Source organism: Callorhinus ursinus, unplaced genomic scaffold (genome assembly GCF_003265705.2).
Source record: "Callorhinus ursinus isolate GAN/ISIS: 27379988/994484 unplaced genomic scaffold, GSC_fseal_2.0 scaffold3, whole genome shotgun sequence".
Taxonomy (NCBI): domain Eukaryota; kingdom Metazoa; phylum Chordata; class Mammalia; order Carnivora; family Otariidae; genus Callorhinus; species Callorhinus ursinus.
This window is the reverse complement of record NW_027397065.1, coordinates 74102618-74122084: the sequence shown is the minus strand read 5'-3', so window position 1 is coordinate 74122084 and position 19467 is coordinate 74102618. Positions and strand designations below refer to the sequence as shown.

Sequence of the window (19467 nt, the reverse complement as noted above, 5' to 3'; positions counted from 1 at the left end):
ATTGAAATGAGAGCTGATATAGCAGAGATTCTAGAACCAGAGATTAACAAAGCAACTGGAATAAACAGTGATTTGTCTCCCTTTGAAAATGGTTTGAATATGATTAATTTAAACATGTCTATTTTTGAAGCTTTCTGTATAAGAAAGAGGGTATATATGAATATTAAATGGACAACTGATAGATTCTGAAGTTTGCTACTGCCTTTTTTAAATAATCCTTCAAACCCTACCCCATTTGCTTGAATATGATTAACCCAGTCATAACTGCAAGGATAGACCTTGATTAGTTTAAGAAAACCAATACTATCCTATGCCTCATGTTTATGGCTTAAAGTTATTCAAGTGACCCAATAATCTTCATACCAGAAGAAAATGAAACTTTTATGTTAGAGTTGTCAGAAGAGTTATTTTCCTTCCGCCCTGGCTCTGAGGAGCCATTTTAAGAAATGGGGAGTGTTTATGTCCTGTGTGATAATGAGAGCTCCAAACACCAAGTGCTCCAGATGCTTTGGGTTTGTCACCTAGGCCACAGTGGAGGAAGGGCATGCAGCCATGAATACAACGCCACCCAAGGTGGATGGAAGAGTTGTGGAACCAAAAAGTGTTGTCTCAAGATTCTCAAAGACCTGGTGCCCACTTAACTGCGAAAAAGACTTTTGTTGGTGGCATAAAAGAAGAAACTGAAGAACATCATCTACAAGAGTATTTTGAACAGTGTGGGAAATTAAAGTGATTAAAATCATGACAGACCAAGGCAGTGGCAAGAGAGAGGTTTTGCTTTTATAACATTTGATGATCATGACTCCACAGACAAGGTTGTCATGCAAAAATACCATACTGTGAATGGCCGAAGTGGCTCTGGAATTTTGGTGGTGGTTGTGGAGGTGGTTTTGGGGGGAATGACAACTTCAATCATGAAGAAAATGTCATTGGGTAAAGTAGCTTTAGTTGTGGGTATGGTGGCCATGGGGATGGCTCTAATGGATTAGGCAATGATGATGATGGGAGGAACTTTGGAGGTGGTGGAAGCTATAATAATTTTGGTAATTACAACAATCAATCTTCAAATTTTGGATCCATGAAAGGAGGGAAGTTTGGAGGCAGAAGCTCTGGCCCCTATGGTGGTGGAGGCCAGTACTCTGCCAAACCACAAAACCAAGGTGGCTACAGTGGTTCCAGCAGCAGCAGTAGCTTTGGCAGTGACAGAAGGTGTTAATTACTACCAGGAAACAAAGCTTAGCAGGAGAGGAGAGCCAGAGAAGTGATAGGGGAACTACAGGTTATAACAGATTTGTGAACTCAGCCAAGCACAGTGGTGGCAGCGCCCGGCTGCTACAAAGAAGACGTTTTAGACCGTGTATGGGCAAAAAACTCGAGGACTGTATTTGTGACTAATTGTATAACACGTTTATTTTAGTTTCTATTCCGTGGAAAGTGTAAAGCATTTCAACAAAGGGTTTTAATGTAGACTTTTTTTTTTGCACCCATGCTGTCGATAGCTAAATGTAATAGTCTGATCATAACGCTGAATAAATGTGTCTTTAAAAAAATAAATACAGGGAGCCTGGGTGGCTCAGTTAGTTAAGCGACTGCCTTCAGCTCAGGTCATGATCCTGGAGTCCCGGGATCGAGTCCCACATCAGGCTCCCTGCTCGGCGGGGAGTCTGCTTCTCCCTCTGACCCTCTTCCCTCTCGTGCTCTCTATCTCTCACTCTCTCTCAAATAAATAAATAAAATCTTTAAAAAAATAATAATAAAAAATAAAAAAATAAAAAATAAATACAGAATTACCATATACTCACTCTCCCCCAACACAATTTCTCCTATTAATGTGATATGTTTGTTATAATTAATGAGCAAATATTGAAACATTATTATTAAGTAAAGTTCATAGTTTAAATTAGGGCTTATTCTTTGTATTGTATAGTTCTACGGGTTTTGATAAAGGTATAATGTTGCATATACACCATTACAACATCGTACAGAATGGTTTCACTCCCCTAGAATTCCTCTGTATTCTACTTTTTCTTCTCTTCACTCACTCCCTGTCCCTGGCAAGGGATCATTTACTGTTTCAATATTTTTCCTTTTCCACAATTCATATAGTTGGGATCAAACAGTATATATCCATTTCAGATTGGCTTCTTTACTTGGTAGTATGCATTTAAGATTCCTCTGTATCTTTTCACTGTTTTGTAACTCATATCTTTTGATCACTGAATGATATTCCATTGTCTGGATGTTCCACAGTTTGTCTATCCATACACCTATTCTATGTGTTCTGTAGGTGGGCACACTTATATGTATTTATCTGTTTGATGGAAAAAATTCAGAGAAGAAACTCTTGAGAGTACTGAAGAACTAAGAGGAAATAAAGTAAAGCTTCATATAAGGTAGAGGAATTTTCATTAAATTGTAGAAGTGATACTGTCTCTATTGAAAACCAGGGGAGGGGTAAGAAAGGGATGCAGACATACAAAAGTTTGTAAATTTGAGGGTGGAAATTGAGAGAGCTAACAGCTTGTATTTAATCTGTGAATTAGGGACTGTGTCCATCAGCTAATAAGGAAGAAGGTGACCAATGAGGAGGAATGTTTAGAACATGTAAGTGTGTGTTAGCAAGTTTGTACTTTGTTTCATATATAATGGTATTCATGGCCCAGAAGTCAATATGTTTACTTTCACTTGAAACTTTTGCAAGAAGTTTTTAATATTTGCTTTAATTAAATTTCCTCTAATTATTCCTATAGGTGAATACTGTGACCATAGAATATTTCTTAATATGTAGAGTGTTTCCCTGAAATTAATTTTCATGACTTTGTAAGATTTGGTATTACTGAAATGCTTCACTATTCACTTGGATTTTATAATGCTGTATCTTTCTTCATTCAATTAAAAGTGGTACCAAAATGTGAAATTATATTTTGTTTTAAGTTCTGTATAGACACAGAGAAAAATAATTGCATTTTATAATAGATTCATTCATAATTGTCCTCATGACACTTTATTTTGCTAAATTATGATAATATTCATAAAATCAGTAAGAACTTAATGGGGTTTTTGAAATTTTGTTTTTAAAATTCATATTATTTTTCTCAATATGCACATACTAAAAATATAATATCATCTCTCTTTTTTTATTAAAGATTTTATTTATTTATTCGTGAGAGACGGAGAGAGAGAGAGAGGCAGAGAGAAGCAGGCTCCCAAGGAGCAGGGAGCCTGATGCGGGACTCGATGCCAGGACCCCGAGATTATGACCTGAGCCGAAGGCAGACGCTTAACCATCTGAGCCACGCAGGCACCCCTATAATATCATCTCTTTTAAGAAATCATGTAAATGATATTTGAATGATAATTTATGGCAATAACCAATCCAGAAATAGTAATGTAAATCCAAAGCATTAATATTATTTTTTAATTTACTAAATTTACATTAATCTCTTGAATATCCATAAAATTAGTCTGCAATGTGTATGAAATTATTATTTAAAGACAATTAAGTACATATCTTCCTTGAACGATCTTGCATACTAATTTTATGGATATTCGAGAGATTAATGTAAATTTAGTATATCTTCCTTGAGCTTTTAAGAAGTAATGGTGTAATATAACAAATAAAAAAATAATTAACCTGATAAACCCATAATAAGTTGAAAATATCATAAGCTGAAAATGCATTGAATACATCTAACATACCGAACATAATAGCTTAGCCTAGCTTACCTTAAACATTTTCAGAACAGTTACAGTAACCTCCGGTTGGGCTAAATCATCTAACACAAAGCCTGTTTTACAATAAAATGTTGAATATTTTCATGTAATGTGTTGAATACAGTATGGAAAGTATAAACCAGAATGGTTGTTTAGGGACAGAATGGTTGTATACATATCTGTTGCTCACTCATGATTGTGTGGCTCACTGTCACTGCATAGCATCAGGAGACAGAATTTCCTGCATAGCGTTAGTCTCGGAGAAGATCAGAATTCAAAATTCGAAGTATGGTTACTAATGAATATGTATCACTTTCACACATCATAAAGTCAAAAAAATCACAAGTCAAACCGTCTGTGCGTCGGGACCATCTGTACTTCATGTTTTATTGGAGATTTGCAGATAATATGCCTAAAAATGATTTCAAAGTGAACATTACTAAGAAGACCTTCACATATAAGAGCTCTGATAGCCGTCTGACCTGTTTTCTGCATCTAGGTAAGCTGGAATAAATTGATGTTGAGAAGAACATTTTTTACTTGCTATCTTGAACTTAATTTTGTAATCATTCTAGTACCCATTTAAATAATATGAAGTTACAGTGAAAGAATTGAAACCACCATTTCTTGATACTGTTTTACCATAAAAGTTTGATTAAATGAATATATGAAGCCTTGGATCAAAATGGTATTTATCGTTTTGGGTTTTGTTTTTCTTTTTTTACATTACTGGAAAACTGTGCTAACATATTGAAGTTTATATTTAAAACCAGCTTGGTTCCAGGTTTTCACCTGTAATCATATCTGGAAGGATTTTTTTAAAAAAAGTAAAGGACTTAGAATCTCTTCATTGAGGTGACCATCCTCATGTTGCAGGATTCCTAGTCTCTCAAGTTTTGCGTTTAAGTATTAGTACTGCTCTACCCTCCCCAGACGGTGATAATCAAGTTCTCTCCCCAGATTTCTAAAACTTCTACTAGGGGATACACACACTTGTACCAGGGTGCGTATATATGTATGTGTGTGTGTGATATATGTGCACATATATGGATATATATATGCATAATTCATCATAAGTAATTATATATACAAATGCTAAATTAATAAATACATTATTTACTAAATATATTAATTATGGATACACTCTCATGCACACACAAACACAGGAATGTATATATGTCTGTCTCCATATATATTACTATATATGAATATATTTATACATATTTATATGTATTTAGTATTTATTATATTTACTTAGTAATTTAGTGTATTTACTTAAATATACTAAATATAAAAAATAAAAGTACTAAATACTAAATAATAGTCACACACATTATAGTTTTATTAAGCTTAAAAACATAATCATTTCCTCTGCTTTTTTATGAGAATGAAAGGGTTAAGTGAGAAAACGTAAGGTGGCTATGATATATCTTGGGAAATTTGGAAAAAGAAAGATCAGTGGATCTTTGTATTTCCATTTTTAAATTAAATAATTATCAAATGTATTTTCTTTTCTTTTTTAGTAATGTATAAAATTAAAAGTTCTCAAAAATACTTGTTTCCTGGGGCTTTTTGGGTGGCTCAGTCAGTTAAGCGTCCAACTCTTGGTTTCAACTCAGGTGGGATCCATGCTCAGTGGGGAGTCTGCTTGAAAGATTCTCTCCCTCTGCCCCTCCCCCTCTCTAAAATAAATAAGTCAGTCTTTAAAAAAAATACTTGTTTCCTCAAATGTATGTGTATGTCTACAAGATCAGCATGTTATAAAATTTAAGTCTTTTAATCATTCAACAAAATCAAATATCCTTAGAAAATTTATGGGTATCACACAGATGTACAGAATATACGTGATTGGATTTTTATGTATATATAAAGAATCCAAGGCAATCATAAGATGTTTTAAATTAATCAGAGTGATGTATGTGGTCACAACAGCTAGGTAGTATTCAAGCTCCTTTTGATTTCATTATCTCTGATATAGGTATTGTAGTCACATTGCATTAGTATAACTTCAAAGAAAGATGCAGTCTTATAGTTGTGAATAATTTATCTATTGTATATATCTAATTTATATTTGCAAACCCGTGCCTTATATTTTTGATTATGTGCATGTTTCTACTTTGGTTTTAAAAGTTGAATTAGGAAAGAATGGTAATATGCACTATATTTCATAAGGTGTCTTATATTAATTTTGAGTGTCCATGGAAACTTATATTTATTTTTCCTAGGTGAGTTCAGTGTCAGAAATGGAAACAAACAATTAATTATATTGATATTGTACTACTATTGATATCTACATTATTGACTGTAATACTTAAAGTTTTTTTTTTTTACAGACTTTTTTTAAAGATTTTTTTATTTATTCATTTGAGAGAGAGAGCACGAGCAGGGAGGAGGGGCAGAGGGAGCGAGAGAAAGGCAGACTCCCTGCTGAGTAGGGAACTAACACAGGGCTCAATCCCAGGACCTGGAGATCATGAGCTGAACCAAAAGCAGACACTTAACTAACTGAGCCACCCGGGTGCCCCTGTAATACTTATTTATAAAAAATCAGTGCATTATTATTTTTACAAAGAAGACCATTATTCATTAACATTGCCTCTAAATTATAAGTTTAATGAAATGGATCTTGTACATTGAGTTTCATAAATAAAAAAAATATAGTTTGACCACAAAATGATTAAAAATGATGATTCATTTTTATCCAACCATGGATGTAATTACTGTCTCAGAGTTTCCCTAGACCACTCAGGTTTAATGATTTGCTAGAAAGACCCACGGAATTCCAGAAAGCTGTTATACTCACAGTTATAGTTTATTTCAGCAGAAGGATACATATTAAAATCAGCAAAGAGAAAAGGTGCATATGGCAGAGTTTAGGAGAAACCCAGCTCTACCTTCCAACTGTCCTCTCCCAGTAGAGTCAAAAAGATAACAACAAGGTGTGATGACATTTGCAAAGTGTTGCCCAACAATGAAGCTCCATCTTTCTTGAGCCTTGAGACCAGGGTTTTTACTAATGTCATGTAGTCATGGGGCATGGTACATGGGACATCAATGTGATTTACCTATTCCACTTAGACTCCAGTCTCCCAGAGGTCGAAATGATAGAGTGGCCTCAAATCCCAGGTAAACAAGAAAATAAAATTGTTCACCATAAGTTACATTGTTAGCATAAACCATCTGTGTGGATTAAAAGTCTCAAGTATACAAAGACCTTCTTTTTTTTTAAGATTTTTTTTTTAATTTATTTTAGGAGAGAGAGAGATCGAGCACGAGCAGCGGGGAAGGGCAGAGGGAGAAGCAGCCTCCCCAGTGAGCAGGGAGCCCTATGCCATGCAGGTCTCAATCCCATCCCAGGACCCTGGGGTCATGACCTGTGCGGAAGGCAGACACTTAACTGCTTAAGGGACTGATCCACACAGGTACCCCTACAAAGACATTCTTATCAGGCAGGATATTTCAGAGGGTTCAGAAGTAATCTCCCTCTTAAGCACGTTAAGGGCTAGTCCTTTATTTGGAAAATGTAGGGTTCGAACAAACACCCTTTACTACCCAGTTAAATTTATAGAACCAAAGAAATCATAAGGTAATTCAATTGCTGGGGAAATAGTTTTGACTTTTGTCATGTGTGTGTTGAGGCATCACTGAACAAAAAGAGTTCCAATCCTGACTCGCAAGGCATATCTTTTCCAGGGAAAAGTAACCAAAATATAAAATTAATTACTAAGAAGATATTATGTTGTATGCTAATTAGTGCTCTGTGAAAAAATAAGTCAGAAACAACAGGAAAGGTGCGGAATGGGTTTAATTTTAATTAAGCTTTTCAGGAATGGCTTAACTATGATTGACAATGTTAGTGCATACATGCAGGTGATGAGGAAGCAAGCCTCATGGATGACTAACTGGGAAGCCCAAGTGGACAGAACAACACATACACAGACCCAAGTGGACACACATGTTATATTGGAAGAACAACAGGAGGCAGTTGGCTGAAGCCCAATAAAAATGAGAGACAGAAAGAAGTGGTAGGGACAGGGGTGTAAATGGTTACATAATTTTCTCTAATGATTATTTTCCGCAATAATTTTCCCATTGATATTTATTATGAGACTTAGTTCTATTTTGTATTATGTAAAAATGGTTTGAAATGACATAGATTTCTGTGAGGAGATAAAGGCAGTTTTGATTGTGGGCTATTAGAACAAAAGGCTGAGGAAATGCTTTGCCCCCATGTAGCTTTTTTGAAGTTTGTCATGTTAAATGTTAAATCCAAATTGTCTAGTAAATACTACTCTTTGTGAATAGTACCCATAAATGAGGATGTCATGGTTGGCCCTTTTTGTGGGAGAACAAACAAATCTTGGTACCACAGAGCTACTCAAAGAGATCGCCATGGGTCACTGTCATCGTTAACAATGCTTACTTTGCACTGTTCTTTGCTTGGCCATTGCCTTTTCACACACTTTTCTTCACACAGCTGGACTTCTTTGTTGTATGTAACATATCATGTGGTGCACATTTTCTCTCCTGTTGCCCGTGATTGAGAACAGATGTTATGTGCCTTTATAATTGTCTTCAGGAAATCTCGATGCCTTTTAATGGCACTCTGTACCTTTTGTACTCAGGAGGGCTAGCTGCATACTTAGAGGCCCATGGAGTATAGAACTTCTTTTTATTGTAGATAGTCGCATACAACCCCTGGGCCTGCTGTTTCCCATTCACCGCTTGCTGGAACAATTAGCACTAATAAAGGTTTTTCACAACAGGTATTAATGCCTTTCTGAAAAAGGTAAGGACATTTGGCTTTTCTTGGAATAGGCAAGCATTGAGCTATGGAAGATAAATGGTTTCTTAATGGAAGAAAATTTTTATTTTGCTCACTTAATCTTTTCTGTTCAAAATAAGTTAATTCTTAGGCTTTAATTACATAATGAAAAAATAAATAAAACAAGAATTATTCTCAAATTTGAGACCTCGAATTCAAAATATATTCTCATAATTTGTAATTATTTTGCTTGGATCAAATAGAATAATATGAATAAATTCATGCAGAAAGCCTTCTGTGAAAATTCTGGGTTATTTTCTCTGGTGAATTGTGAATAAACTTATTTTGGATAAATTATGAGGACTTTTCTTATGCCTAATAAAAACAATTTCACTAAAATATTTTATCTAGACATAGAATATAGACTTGTATTAATGCAAATGGCCTTGTTCCATTTCTTTTTTTCTGCTTTCCCAACCTAACAGTGTGACTAAAGTGAATCTCAGAGTTCATAAAACTCATTCTTTCATTCTTGTTTCCAACACTAATATTAGTAATGATAACTCTGCCTAAGATGTTTTCCTATGTGCTGGACAGTTACCAAGTGCTTTAAAGCTGTCTCCTTTATTCCTTGCAGCAACACTAAGCTGCAGTGGGGTTAAAAGTCCACACCCACTGCCCTTAACCCCTACTATTTGATTTCTCCAAAGTCTTCCTTCCTCTGACCATTTCCTGGTTCATGCCTCAATTTTCGTGCCTATTGCTCTTTAAAGAAACCTTGTGTTCTATATTGTCTCTGTTGCCCTCTGAGACAACACAAATATACATGTATATAAGCTAATTGCTTTCTCTAACTTCCTAACTAGAATTGAAATTATAATTTAATATAAAATCTTTCCCATTAATATAAATCTCTAGCATATAAGAGCTTGGAGAATTTGGTATGGGATTTTTTTTTTTAATTTTTAGGTCAATTTGAGAAGAATGAACATCTCAAAAATATTGAATCGTGCAGTCCATGAGCATCAAATATCTGTCTAATTTTCTACATCTTAGTGTAAGCAATGGGTATCAATATTTGCTGACATCATATACTAAATGGGGAATGTTACTTCTTTCTATATTATCTTAATTATTTTGTAAAATGTTAACATTATTTTTTCCTAAAATTTTAAAGGAATTACTTGTAAATAATATGGATCTAAAATTTCTTTCAAATGAAACATTTTTTTGTTTTTCTTACAAGATCAATTTCTTCCATGTAAGTTTTTCTTTCTTCTTATGCGACTTTTGCAATTTGTGTATTTCATGCAATGTGTCCATTTCTTCCAGGATGTAAAATTAATTCCTATAAAACGGTAGACACTTTTTCTTCATATCTTTTTAATGTTTTATAGGATTTGTAGTGATATCCCCTTTTTCACTTGTTATATTAGCAATTCTACCAACAACAGTGAAGTTGGGAAAGGACATTGAACCATGAGATTCCAACCTGTGATGACACTTTTTTTTAAAGATTTTATTTATTTATTTGACAGAGAGAGAGAGGGAGAGAGAGCACAAGCAGGGGGAGCAGCAGGCAGAGGGAGAGAGAGAAGCAGGCTACCCGCTGAGCAGGGAGCCTGACATGGGGCTAGATCCCGAAGGCAGATGCCTAACAGACTGAGCCACCCAGGTGCCCCTGTTGATGACACTGATTTCAGTCTTTTCTTGTAAGTCGTGCTAGGGTTTTATCAGTTTTACTAACCTTTCCAAGTAACAGATTTAATTTCACTCATTTTTTTTTCTTATTTGTCCTTTTCTTACTGATGTAGTTCTTCTGTTTATTCATTCCATATTTTAACTTAATTTAGGTTTAATTTGCTCCCCTTTTCCTAGCTACTAATGATGGAAACATTGTCCATTGATTTAAAATTTTCTTATCTAATATAAACATTCACAGCTATAAAAGTCCCTTTAAGCATTGATTTAAATACTTCACCAAAACTTTGGTTATGTTCCCATTATTATGCAGTTCAAAATGTTTTTATATTTTCTTATTATTTATTTATTCTTTTATTCATGACTGTATGGAACTCTATTGCTCAAGTTTCAACTATTTCAGGATTTTCCAGATACATTTGTTATTAATTGTAATTTCATTTCATTTTGGTCAGGGAATATATTTTGTGTGATTAAAATTCTTTAAAATTTTTCAAGACCTGGTTCATGTTCCAAACTGTGGTTCATCTTTGTGAATGATCCATGAGTGCTTGAAAACATTATGTGTTCAGTAGCAGAATCACTTCATATTACGTGATCTGATGGCTAATGTCTCTACTTAACTGTATAACTTCTATAATCTGTATTTTACTCATAACCCTCAGGTACTCTTTTCTGCCAGACTACAGAACATTGCCCATAGTATGCTTAACTTAGTATTATGATGCAGGCTGAAGGAAGCAGTTTTGGCAATCTTATTTGTACATCTAACTACTTTAGTTAATTGTCTCTCAAATTCTGGATGTCTCAAGATGCCAATCTCTGATTTCTACTTATTTCAGTCATTCAAAAAACTGCTTCATGATTGAGTTCCAGTTCCTCTGATACAGTTTGAAAAGTCCTGCCAGGCACAATGTTGTTTTCAATGATGGAGCTTACCTCTTATGATTCCTTTCCCTCCAGGATCATAGCTTTTTACCTTTTCTTGCTTTATGCCTGAAGTTGTATAAATTTTGTAGAGCATTGTAGCTGATACTTTTGTAGGAAGATAAATTGTTTGCCCATTTATTTCTTCATGGTCAAAACAGGAACTAAGCCTTGCTTTCTCTCCATTGGTTAGTGTGTGAATTTCGTGTTTTAGTCAGGGTTCTACAGAGAAACATATCAAATAGGAGGTGGATATATGTGCCTATGTTTGTGCATGTGAGAGTGAGACAGAGAGAGACAGAAAAAGAGACAGAGAGTCAGACTGATTTATTATAAGGAATGGGGTCAAACTATTATGGTGACTGTCAAGTCTGAATTGGCAGTGTGGGCCCACAGACTCAAGACCCAAGAGAGCTGATGGTGCTGTTCTAGTCTGAAAATCAGCCAGCAGAGACTTAGAAGAGTTGATCCTGCAAATGAAGATCAAAGGCAGTCTGCTGGAGAATTCCCTCTTAATCAGGGAAGGGTCAGGGTTTTTGTTCTTTTCAGGCCATCAGCTGATTGGATGAGGCTCACCCAAATCATGAAGGATAATCTGTTTTACTCAGATTAAATTGTTAGTCTCATCCAAAAACTACCTTGCAGAAACACCCAGAATAATGTTTGACTAAATATATGGGCACCTCATGCCCAGTCAAGTTGATACATAAAATTAAACATCATATTTCATAAGTCATAGCTATATATTGTATTGTCATACAATATACAATTGTTATAGTCATAATTATTCAAATTTTGCTGTTTTCAATGTGACTTTCTCTTCATAAGGTTTTAATCTTCCTTTTCTATTTCTTCCTGAAAACTTCTATCTTCTTTTTAATCTCTCTCCCTCTCTTTCTGCTCTTACTCTTCCTCCCATCTTCTTTCTCCTCTTGTTTTAAGAAACACATTTTTGTCTTATAAATTTTGTGTAAATTTTTAAATTTTAATTAAATTAATTAATTTAATTTTTTAATTTTTCTTTCCTTATCACATTTAATTTCATCTACTTTCCTTTTATATCAACCAGACTGTAAGCCATAAAAGTGAAATGCCAGCCATATTTCTCCTTCAGCATCTCTTCTACTCTTACTCTTTAGAACTTAATTGAATGCTAATATAAAAATTTGATTCTAGACCCCTAGACCACATGTCTCAAATAAAAGAACTGTGACATTTACTTATAGAAAAATCTACATATTTCTCCAGGTCCCAGTGGCCAGGATTAAACCACTAACAAGTCCTTCTTATACCAGTCTACTTTGTAATATCTGGTTGTTAAGCTTTATGTTTAATGGCTAACATCTATGGTTATGGTTTATCCAACTTAAAGAGTAACTACTTTTCTTTCTTTGAAGATTTATTAAATATCACAGAACATCTATTCCAAACATTACCAGATATGCTACATTTGTCAATTTTACTTGGCCATCTACCATTTTCTAAGTATTATTTTATTTTCCATTTACCTTTGGAATCATTGCATCTTTTCAAGGGTTTCCTTCAATTTCCTTCAATATCAATATCCCCTAAAATGTTCTGTTCTCAAACTCCAAATATCTTTTGTCTTCATCTATAATCTCAACACTTTTCTTAATAAGAGAGTTTTCATTCCACATTCCAAAATTAACTGTCCTATTAAAAGGCAAATAGAGCATTATGTAAGTACAAAGACTCTGGAACTATAAGCCCTATTGTGAAATCCTCCATTTACAACTTGCTTGTGTAATTTTGGATAAATTACCTTATATCTCTGTGCCCAAATTCTTCAACAAAAAAATTTAATAATAATGGTCATCATTCAGTGGTAAATTAAAAAAAATAATAAATGTAAAGTACTTAGCATATATTAAAAACTCAGTCTATGTGAGCTATTCTACAATACCTATTTTCTACCTTGTCTGTTGATTATTTGCTGTACAAAACTTTTTAGTTTGATATGGTCTCACTTGTCTATTTTTGCCTTTGTTGCTTGTGTTTTTGGTGTCATATGCAGGAAATACTGCTAAGGCCAATGTTATGAACTTTTTTCTTATGTTTTCTTTTAAGAGTTTTATAGTTTCAGTTCCTATAGTTAAATCTTTAATCCATTTTGAGTTAATTTCTGTGTATGATGTAAGATAAGCATCCAATTTCATTTTTTTGCATATGGATATCCAACTTGCCCAATATCATTTGTTTTTCAGACTCTACATTTTTTTTTTTTTTTTGTATTTTTGGCACCCTTGTGGAAGATCAGTTGACAGTATATATGTGGCTATTTTATGAGCTCTTTATTCTCTTCCATTGGTCTATATGTCTATCTTTATGCCAAAATCATACTATTTTAATTACTGTTTTTTGTAATATATTTTGTAATCAGGAAATGTGATGCCTTCAGTTCTTCTTGCTTAAGATGCTTTGGCTATTTGAGGTCTTTTGGGTCTGTGTGAATTCTAGGATTTTCTCTATGTGAAAAATGCCATTGAGATTCTGCTGGGGATTGCATTGAATCATACATAGCTTTGGGTAGGATAAACATTTTAACAATATTATGTCTTCCAATTCGTGAACATGGATGTCTTTCCATTGATTCATGTCTTCTTTCATTTTTTTTCATCAATGTTTTATTATTTTCAGTGGGCTAGTCTTTCATCTCCTTGGTTAAGTTTATCATTAAACATTTTATTCTTCTTGATACTATTATAAATGGTATCATTTTCTTTATCTCCTTTTCTTATAGTTTATTTTTTAAACATTTACTTATTTATTTGTCAGAGAGACAGAGTGAGTACAAGCAGGGGGAGAAGCAGGCTCCTCACTGAGCAAGAAGTCTGATGTGGGACTCATTCCCAGGGCCCTGGGGTCATAACCTGAGCCGAAGGCAGACACTTAACTGACTGAGCCACCCAGGCATCCCATCTTATAGTTTGTTTTAGCTCTTTAGAAACGCAACAAATTTTTGTGTGTTGATTTCATATCATGCATCTTTACTGAATTCATTTATTAGTTGTAACAGATTTGCTTTTGTAAAGTCTTCAGAGTTTTCTATATATAAGGTCATGTCATCTGTGGACAGGGATAGTTTTACATCTTCCTTTATGATTTGGATGACTTTTATTTATTTTTCTTGCCTAATTACTTTGGCTACGACTTCCAGTACTATGTTGAATGGAAGTGGTGAGAGTCGGTATCCTTGTCTTTTTTCTAATCTTAGAGGGAAAGCTTCAGTTTTTCACTGGTGAATATGGTTTTAGCTATGTGCTTTTCATATTATACTGAGGTAAATTACTTCTATATCTAGTTTAATTTTAATCATAAAGAATTTTTATTATGAAAGGATGTTGTCAAATTCATCTATTGAGATGATCATGGGATTTTTATCCTTTATTCTTTTAATGTGGTATATTGTCAGGTTTGGCCAGCAAACCCTAAGGCAGTGAATGAAAAGATTACTCCAGACATTTAGTAGCAGAAAGGAGAAGGTGTGGGGACCAGACGCTCTAGTGGTGAAAGGTCCCAAGCCAAATTCAACCTCCATTTTTATTATGAACATTATCAATACATCAAGGGAATAAGAAAAACAAAAAGGAGTAGGAAGCTTTAATAATTAGGACAGTGACATAGGGAGTATCATGGGATTAGAACAAGCTGTGTTCATGAGTGTGTAAACAGGGAGTACATGACCTCCAAAGATAAATGTCTCTTCAAAGTCAAGCATTTACTCCCTGGATGAGTATATTGAGCCGCAAAGAGGATCTGGCTGTCTTCAGCCCAGAAACCTTAATGGAGGCCACATTTTCTGGACATTCCTTCCTTGCTTTCAAACTAGTCTCGTCTAGGGAGGCATGTGTTTATTAAATCTTATCTAGCCAGGCACTACAAATTCCCACAGTATATCAAATTAATTGATTTTCATATATTGAACCATTCTTGCATGCCAGTGACAAATCACACTTGGTTGTGGTTTATGAACCTCTCATAAAAGCTCACCTGACAATCCCATTCAGGATAATCTCCCTTTTAATTAACCCACTATCAAATGCATAAGGACATTTATTATATCAGCAAAATTTAATTGTCTTTAACATAAAAAGTAACCTGACCACGAACATGATTCCATCACATTCATTGGTTCTATCCTCACTAAAGGAGGGAAGATTATACAGGATATGTACATCATCTGAGCTTTGTGCCTACCACACTCAGATGCAACAGTTTTGGGTAAAAAATGTAAACATTGTTAAATCCATTTCACTTCACAAATTTTGCCAAGGTAATTGATTCCACTATTTTAGTCATTTTGTTAGGATCAAAATTATAATGGGCTAAGCTTTTTCTTATAGTAAATTAAAACACCAAAGATTCTAATAGTGGTTGAAAGATGTAATAAGCTTATGTTTCCTTTAGAATCTAATCTTCTGCCATTCTAATCACTTGAAGTTATGGGCTCATACAGACTTGTGCTGTCCAAAACAATAGCCATTGGCCACATGTGTTCTTTTAACTTTAAATAAATTAAAATTAAGTAATATTAAATATCAGTCCTTTGGTTGTATTAGCCACATTTCAGGTACCTAGTAGGCGTATGTGGCTACTGGCTCCTGCATTGGACAAAATAGACATAGGACATTTTCATTATCAAAGAAAGTTCTATTGCACAGCCTTGACTTAGATCCATGGTTCTCAAACTTTAGTTTGCCCCAGAATCACTTAAAAGGCTTGTTAAACAGTATGCTACTCTCCTTCCACAGCAGGACTAAGGTGACATTTAAGAATTGCATTTCTATGAAGTTTCAAGGGAAGATTAGAGTTGCTCCTCTATAAACCACAAATAAAGCCATTAATTTAGAGTTATTAATTTACATGCATAAACTTACAGGAAAAAAAAGTAATTGTATCTTTTTTTTCCAGATTTCAGTTTGTTTTACTATGTCTTTTTTTATTTTTTAAGATTTTTATTTAACAGAGATAGAAAGAGAGTACAAGTAGGCAGAGCAGCAGACAGAGGGAGAGGGAGAAGCAGGCTCGCCACCGAGCAAGGAGCCCGATGTGGGGCTCGATCCCAGGACCCTGGTATCATGAACTAAGCCGAAGGCAGCCGCTTAACCGACTGAGCCACCCAGGTGCCCTGTTTTACTATGTCTTAAGGGAGATGGGAATCCTGCATCTAAGCATATGTATTACAATAAAAATCCTGATAGCAGAGGGGATAATTGTTCTCAGTTAATAGTATTTTGCTTCTACCTGCAGGTAAAAGTGTATATAAACTATTATAATGATATAGTCTTTTAGACAAACTGAATATTATGGTCAGAAAAATGTGTGGAATAAATAAAAATCAGTATGCAAACGGTACTCATATTTCTTGTCAAGAATTTTCTGTAACAAAAGAGAATGGTAGAGTAATAATAAACAACAGTATTATTTAACTGTAATCTATTTTCTACCTAATAGAGGAGATAATTATCTAAAATAATATTTATTAAAATACAATAATTGTTTTAGAAACAGAAATTGTAATGGACATGTTGATTATATCCTGTTTATCATTAAAGCTAATTTACCTTTATAGCAGACAGTAATTACAAGAAAAGAAATATCAAAAACATTCTGTAAAAAAGTATTTTATAAAAATACTAGCTACCAGTGTGCTCAAAAGTGCCTTTTTGAGGGAAAGTCTAGAGATACTGTTCTGAATTTAAAAATTCTGAATTCAAACATATGTTTTATTTATATGATTTATTTTGGTGACAACTCTAGAAATTATAATGTGTGTATTTATCAAATTTTGAAGTTTTTACTATTTTTACAGACAGCATAAATCATGTGAAAAAAACAGTTCAAGAATGAAATTCCTCATGACATATTTTCATTATATTCTGTATTGCCTAGTTTTTAACATTTTTTCAGTTCCTCCTAATATGTATCTTAAAGCAAATTTTTTCATGAAAAAAGTAAAAATTAAAAATTAGTAAATTAATAATACATATATCACTCAATTGCCCAGACATCACTCTACTATAGTATATTTATAAACAAAAAATTAAGTAAAATTTTTGTATATATTAGAAATATATATACATAAAATATTCCTATGCTCCAACTGGAAAACTCATATATTTCAAATACAGCTACTCTAATTTCTTTTTTTTTTTTTAAGATTTTATTTATTTATTTGACAGAGACAGAGAGAGAGAGAACACAAGCAGGGGGAGTGGGAGAGGGAGAAGCAGGCTTCCCATCGAGCAAGGAGCCTGATGCAGGGCTCGATCCCAGGACCGTGGGATCATGACCTGAGCCGAAGGCAGACGCTTAACGACTGAGCCACCCAGGTGCCCCTCTAATTTCAATATCACAAAGTATATGTTTCTTATTAGACATTCTTTTGTTTTTTAACAAGTATACCCCTAACTTGAAAAATTGAACGTATTTAATTGAAACTGAATTGCTTCTTCCCAAAATGTCAACAAATCAAAAGAAGTCTTAAGATACATCCGTTCAGAAGTGACATCTTTTTTCTTAGCAAAACTTTAAATATAAGCATTTGTTAAAACAGATTTTTACTTATGTTACTTTCATGTCATTCAAAGTGTAAGGCAGTAAAAATACTAAAAATAAAAAGGAAAATAAGCGCTTAAATACTAATAGAAAACTTTGATAGAGAAGTCTTTTAAATGTGACACAAAATTGGGGTATCATGAAGAAAAGGAATTAAAAATGGGTTTTTTGACATTAATTAATTCCTTGTCAAATAGTAATAACAAAATATGCATAAGATTGAAAAACAATACTTTGCAAAACATTTTGCAGATATAATAAGTCTCAATAACAAAAAGAAATTAGAAGAGGTGATGTCAGCATCATGGCACATACAATGTTTCTTTTGGGTGACCCCCCTTTGTGAAAATTAATAAAAGTAATGAAAGAAATTAAAAGGAAATCCCATTTAGAATGGAGTTGGGAGGCCAGCACAGGAGCTCTCACTCCCTAGCACTCTTGTCAATTGTAGACCCAACAGGAAAGAGGGACCTTGCATGTGTAGACTACTTTACTACCCCAGCAAGAGGAAGAAATGCTTTCCTTCTGCCCAGCAATAGCCCAGCCAATGACAGACTATCACAACTCAGCTAATGAGAAGGCTTTATACTTCAAACTCGCAGTTTACTCCAACAGACTTCTTATTTATAACAGCCTTCTCAACCTCCCTTTTCCCGCCATAAAAAAGCTTCATCTCTTTTGTTCTGTGGACTTGCCTTTGGTTTTGCTATAGCTTGCTTGTCCAATTGAAATTCTCTGCTAATCCTGAATGAACTCATTTTTGCTGATAAAATAACTGGCACCTTCAAAAATAAATGACACCTTCAGCAAAAATAAAAACTTCAGCATCATTCATGAACAGAAGTGCCTCTGTGGGAGTTGTGGGACTCAACTCCATAGGCCATGGATTGGGAAGGAGTCTTGCCCCACCAGTGCATCTGATAAAAGCAGATGGACTTCCTTACCAGCTGTGCAACCCATAGGAGACTGAACGAGTTCTGGCCCTTCTGGGATATGATCTGGGAGCACCGGCAGAATATTGACTTGGGCAGTCATCTATGGATAAGAGGGCCTTTGTGGTCTATATTTCCAGAGAAGTTCCAGCACTCCATTGGAGCGAAAAAAAACAAAAACAAATTTGGATGCATTGAAATAGGTAAGTGGAACAGCTTGACCTTGTTGGCATCATCCAATCTCAAGACAGCACATTTTTTTTTTATATTTTATTTATTTATTTGACAGAGAGATAGAGAGAGAGCACAAGTAGGCAGAGCAGCAGGCAGAGGGAGAGGAAGAAGCAGGCTCTCTGCTGAGCAGGGAGCCAGAGGCAGGGCTAGATCCCAGCACCCTGGGATCATGACCCCAGCTGAAGGCAGAAGCTTAACCAACTGAGCCATCCAGGCACCCCCCCCCAAGAGAGCACATCTTAAGGCTGTCTATTTCCTCTTCAGGCTAGACAGTAGGATTTTGCCATTTAAACACTACATCCTTAGTGTTTTCAATGATATGCATCTCTTCATCTAATTTGATTAAAAAATAAACTTTGATCAATCCAATTTTCCAACTTCTCCCCCTTCAGTTGAGTGGTAGAAACAGTGTAGGCAAATTATTGAATGATATGCAAACTGATAGGATCCCTCAAAGCCTTACATATTGTGTCCAATCCCCACTTCCTCCCAATATTCAGTTTTACTACTGTTTGTGGATAACTCAAAATCACTCCATTAGATTTATTTATTTATTTATTAGATTTAAGTCCTTTTCTGACTTCCATTTCATCTTCAGTAATAAACTTGTTTTGT

The 19467-nt window shown here is 34.5% G+C and overlaps 1 pseudogene; it reads right to left on the bottom strand.

Moving 5' to 3' along the window:
• Positions 1 to 18721, bottom strand: part of LOC112820442 (nuclear transcription factor Y subunit beta-like) — a 38789-nt pseudogene extending 20068 nt beyond the window's left edge.
• Positions 18722 to 19467: the final 746 nt, after the last annotated feature.